The sequence below is a fragment of the Salmo trutta genome, unplaced genomic scaffold (genome assembly GCF_901001165.1).
Source record: "Salmo trutta unplaced genomic scaffold, fSalTru1.1, whole genome shotgun sequence".
Lineage (NCBI taxonomy): Eukaryota > Metazoa > Chordata > Actinopteri > Salmoniformes > Salmonidae > Salmo > Salmo trutta.
Window position 1 is genome coordinate 172,564 of NW_021822766.1, and position 6,000 is coordinate 178,563.

Genomic DNA, 6,000 nt, shown 5'->3' on the forward strand with positions numbered 1-6,000 from the left:
CACTCACAGAACCAGATGGTGAAGGACAAGATTCCATCCTACAAGACCACACACTCACAGAACCAGATGGTGAAGGACAAGATTCCATCCTACAAGACAACACACTCACAGAACCAGATGGTGAAAGACAAGATTCCACCCTACAAGACAACACACACTCACAGAACCAGATGGTGAAGGACAAGATTCCATCCTACAAGACAACACACTCACAGAACCAGATGGTGAAAGACAAGATTCCATCCTACAAGACAACACACACTCACAGAACCAGATGGGTGAAGGACAAGATTCCATCCTACAAGACCACACACGCTCACAGAACCAGATGGTGAAGGACAAGATTCCATCCTACAAGACCACACACGCTCACAGAACCAGATGGTGAAGGACAAGATTCCAGCCTACACGACAACACACGCTCACAGAACCAGATGATGAAAGACAAGATTCCAGCCTACAAGACAACACACGCTCACAGAACCAGATGGTGAAAGACAAGATTCCAGCCTACACGACAACATGCAGTGGTCAAGCTGTAAGTCTGGGCGAACTGTTGAATGCAGAGGAGGCAATCATTCGCTTCACCCAAAGACAAAGGTTTCCAGAGGAGATCTTGATTTTGTCAAGGACGCCATCTACAGTCAAGAACGGTAGTAGCACTTTTAAGTTGGATCCAGTGTTGGTGGATGGAGTTCTCAGTGGGAGGACGGCTGTGTAAGGCAGCTATGCACCCTGTCATTCTCTCCAAAGACCTTCACATATCTACACTCATCCTCCACCACACATCAACAAACAGGACATGGTGGAAGGAATCACACGCTCTCACTTGTCCGTCAAAGGTATTGGATCATCAATGTAAACTCTGCAGCAAGGAACATCATCTCAGAGTGTTGTGAGCAGAAGGCAAAGAGGCCAGATTGGTGAGCAGAAGGCACAGAGGCCAGATTGGTGAGCAGAAGGCACAGAGGCCAGATTGGTGAGCAGAAGGCAAAGAGGCCAGATTGGTGAGCAGAAGGCACAGAGGCCAGATTGGTGAGCAGAAGGCACAGAGGCCAGATTGGTGAGCAGAAGGCAAAGAGGCCAGATTGGTGAGCAGAAGGCAAAGAGGCCAGATTGTTGAGCAGAAGGCACAGAGGCCAGATTGGTGAGCAGAAGGCAAAGAGACCAGATTGGTGAGCAGAAGGCACAGAGGCCAGATTGGTGAGCAGAAGGCACAGAGGCCAGATTGGTGAGCAGAAGGCAAAGAGGCAGATTGTTGAGCAGAAGGCACAGAGGCCAGATTGGTGAGCAGAAGGCACAGAGGCCAGATTGGTGAGCAGAAGGCAAAGAGGCCAGATTGGTGAGCAGAAGGCAAAGAGGCCAGATTGGTGAGCAGAAGATGCCCGATATGCTACTTGAAAGGATCTTCCCTGACATCCCAACATTTATCATTGTAGGTGTGGATTACTTTGGTCCTACAGATATCAGAAGATGAAGAGGAAAGGTTAAAGATATGGAGTGATATTTACTGTCCACTAGAACAATACACATTGGAATTGCTTACTCTCTTAACATGGACTCGTGTGTCAACGCCATAAGAAGATTTATGTGCAGAAGAGGACAGTACAACACATAAGATCTGATCATGGGACTAACTTCTTTGGTTCTGAGAGAGAACTCAGAGAAGCTCTATTTGCTTTGATGGAGCCATTTTGGCCTGTTTATGTGTTGTGTGTATGTTGTCTGTCAAGGGTTATTTTTTACTTGTTTTGTACACTATATGTTGGGGTCATGGGTCACTAGTAACGTGTGTATATAGGTAGTACAGGTGACCAGGACGGGTTAGTACAGGTGACCAGGAAGGGTTAGTACAGGTGACCAGGAAGGGTTAGTACAGGTGACCAGGACGGGTTAGTACAGGTGACCAGGACGGGTTAGTACAGGTGACCAGGACGGGTTAGTACTGGTGACCAGGAAGGGTTAGTACAGCTGACCAGGACGGGTTCGTACAGCTGACCAGGACGGGTTAGTACAGCTGACCAGGAAGGGTTAGTACAGGTGACCAGGACGGGTTAGTACAGGTGACCAGGACGGGTTAGTACAGGTGACCAGGACGGGTTTGTACAGCTGACCAGGAAGGGTTAGTACAGGTGACCAGGAAGGGTTAGAACAGGTGACCAGGAAGGGTTAGTACAGGTGACCAGGACGGGTTAGTACAGGTGACCAGGACGGGTTAGTACAGGTGACCAGGACGGGTTAGTACAGGTGACCAGGAAGGGTTAGTACAGGTGACCAGGAAGGGTTAGTACAGGTGACCAGGAAGGGTTAGTACAGGTGACCAGGAAGGGTTAGTACAGGTGACCAGGACGGGTTAGTACAGGTGACCAGGACGGGTTAGTACAGATGACCAGGAAGGGTTAGTACAGCTGACCAGGAAGGGTTAGTACAGCTGACCAGGACGGGTTAGTACAGGTGACCAGGACGGGTTAGTACAGGTGACCAGGACGGGTTCGTACAGCTGACCAGGACGGGTTAGTACAGGTGACCAGGAAGGGTTAGTACAGGTGACCACAACGAGCGATGGAGAGGAACCACAGTCACTGCCCGGCCATCCAGAGTTCATCGGGCCAGTCAATTTTGTATTTCTGCAGTATTTTTGAGCATGTCAAATTCGTGATGGTAATGGTCATTTTGGATGTTTTTCAAAAAATCGTTCAAAAACAACAGAGTCCGACTTCTCCCTCATCATACATGACAAATAGACCATCTAGGTTGATCCATGGCTTAACATAGGGCTATATATATCATTTGGCCAGTATAATGCCATTTGGACATGGTTCACTGACTTTTGGGTTTGGAAACCGACTTCCTATGATCGTACACGGCAAATGGACAAACATCCTGATTTGGCACATTCAATACTTTCATGTTGCAGTTTGACATTTCTTATGGCATTTGGCAAAAAAAAGAAAAAAAGGTGACTTTTGACTTTCTATGAAATCATATTGCAAATGAACTTGATATGCCTTATGTACAAGCAAAAAAAATGTCAATAAAATATGACAAAAGTATGTTCATACAGTTCTTATACATGTGTAATTGACAAAAAAAAAATCAAAAGAATTTCAAAAAACAGTCCAGAAAGCACTTTAAGGGGGTGATAAGTTTGATTTTTTTTTCACTTTTTCAAAATTTGACACTTGGGACTTGACTTGTGACACTTCAACTGTGAGAGACGGAATCTAAAACAAAAATCCAGAAAATCACATTGTATGATTTTTAAGTAATTCATTTGCATTTTATTGCATGACAAAGTATTTGATACATCAGAAAAGCAGAACTTAATATTTGGTACAGAAACCTTTGCAATTACAGAGATCATACGTTTCCTGTAGTTCTTGACCAGGTTTGCACACACTGCAGCAGGGATTTTGGCCCACTCCTCCATACAGACCTTCTCCAGATCCTTCAGGTTTCGGGGCTGTCGCTGGGCAATACGGACTTTCAGCTCCCTCCAAAGACTTTCTATTGGGTTCAGGTCTGGAGACTGGCTAGGCCACTCCAGGACCTTGAGATGCTTCTTACGGAGCCACTCCTTAGTTGCCCTGGCTGTGTGTTTCGGTTGTTGTCATGCTGGAAGACCCAGCCACGACCCATCTTCAATGCTCTTACTGAGGGAAGGAGGTTGTTGGCCAAGATCTCGCGGTACATGGCCCCATCCACCCTCCCCTCAATACGGTGCAGTCGTCCTGTCCCCTTTGCAGAAAAGCATCCCTAAAGAATGATGTTTCCACCTCCATGCTTCACAGTTGGGATGGTGTTCTTGGGGTTGTACTCATCCTTCTTCTTCCTCCAAACACGGCGAGTGGAGTTTAGACCAAAAAGCTATATTTTTGTCTCATCAGACCACATGACCTTCTCCCATTCCTCCTCTGGATCATCCAGATGGTCATTGGCAAACTTCAGACGGGCCTGGACATGCGCTGGCTTGAGCAGGGGGACCTTGCGTGCGCTGCAGGATTTTAATCCATGACGGCGTAATGTGTTACTAATGGTTTTCTTTGAGACTGTGGTCCCAGCTCTCTTCAGGTCATTGACCAGGTCCTGCCGTGTAGTTCTGGGCTGATCCCTCACCTTCCTCATAATCATTGATGCCCCACGAGGTGAGATCTTGCATGGAGCCCCAGACCGAGGGTGATTGACCGTCATCTTGAACTTCTTCCATTTTCTAATAATTGCACCAACAGTTGTTGCCTTCTCACCAAGCTGCTTGCCTATTGTCCTGTAGCCCTCCCAGCCTTGTGCAGGTCTACAATTTTATCCCTGATGTCCTTACACAGCTCTCTGGTCTTGGCCATTGTGGAGAGGTTGGAGTCTGATTGAGTGTGTGGACAGGTGTCTTTTATACAGGTAACGAGTTCAAACAGGTGCAGTTAATACAGGTAATGAGTGGAGAACAGGAGGGCTTCTTAAAGAAAAACTAACAGGTCTGTGAGAGCCGGAATTCTTACTGGTTGGTAGGTGATCAAATACTTATATCATGCAATAAAATGCAAATGAATTACTTAAAAATCATACAATGTGATTTTCTGGATTTTTGTTTTAGATTCTGTCTCTCACAGTTGAAGTGTACCTATGATAAAAATGACAGACCTCTACATGCTTTGTAAGTAGGAAAACCTGCAAAATCGGCAGTGTATCAAATACTTGTTCTCCCCACTGTAGGTGGGTTTCTTGATTCCCTGGAGTGTCTGAAAGCCGTTGTGTAGCGTGGCGGAGGTCCCAGGGCGTGGTGGTGTTCAATCTTCTCGGTGTGGTAGTGGTCCTCTGGGTTGGAGGTGCTACGTAGAGGTGCAGGAGCTGTTCAGTCCTGTTCTGTTGGTCTGCTCTGCCTCCCTGTATAGTGGGAGTGCCTGCTGTAGGATGTCTTGTGGTGGTATCTTCCTGTACCAAGGGGGGACTGATGGCCCGTGTAGTAGTCGTGGTGTCTCAGACGGGAGGTGTCTGGGCTGGGTCAGTCTCGTGGAGAGCGGTGGTGTTCTGCTGGTTGGTGTGTTGAACGGAGGGGGAGATTGGTGTAGGCCTGGTCCCTCTGTGGGTGCTGGGTCTGGTAGAGGTGGTCTCAGAGGGTCAGCTGGAGAGTGTGCCCTGTGGTCCTTTTGTTCTGCTTGTGCCGTCCAAAGATCTGGTAGTGATGTCGGGCTGTTGGAGTGAAGTGGTCTCAGATGGTCTGTGAGCGTGGTGGTGACGTTGAAGATGTGACGTTCCGGTGGTGAGACGGGGCCGCCCGCCAATTATTTTTTTTGGGTGGCCCTTCGGTCCGTCTTCTCTTGTAGGATGTGGAGGGTAGGAAAGATCATTGTGGGCCGGGTGGGGCCTCTGGTTGTCCCTCGTAGCGTTGCTGGAAGTCCGCCGTAGGTGTGGGGGTGTCTGTGTTCTTCATGTTGGGGGTGGAGGTCGCTGGAGTGCTGGAAGTCTTCCTCCTTTGGGTCTCGTCTATCGCCGTCTTGTGTAGTGTGTGTGGGGGAGCTGTGTAAAATTCAAATTAAGGAGAGAATAAAGTACAAATTAAGAAAAAAGTAGCCAAAAAGAGGCCCTCCCGAAGTCCATTGCGGATCCTGCCTTCCTTACAGCTGCACAACGGATCTAGGAGGTTCCCAGCCACAACTCGTTTCTGCCTGCTGGGCTTCTTCAGGCGGCAGGGAGAAAAAGGAAGTAAAAAGTGTTCAAAAAGGTGCACCTAGTCGGTACAGGGGAGCTACCCGTTCCGGACTGGAAAAAGGTGTGTGTGGTGCAGGTGTAGTGTTAGTGGGGGTGGAGGTCTGGAAGATCTAGTTGGTGAAGGCGAGGGTCTAGTAACTCAGATCATTGGGAGTGGAGGTCTGGTAGATCTAGCTGGTGAAGGCGAGGGTCTAGTAGCTCAGATCGTTGGGAGTGGAGGTCTGGTAGATCTAGTTGGTGAAGGCGAGGGTCTAGTAGCTCAGATCGTCGGGAGTGGAGGTCTGGTAGATCTAGTTG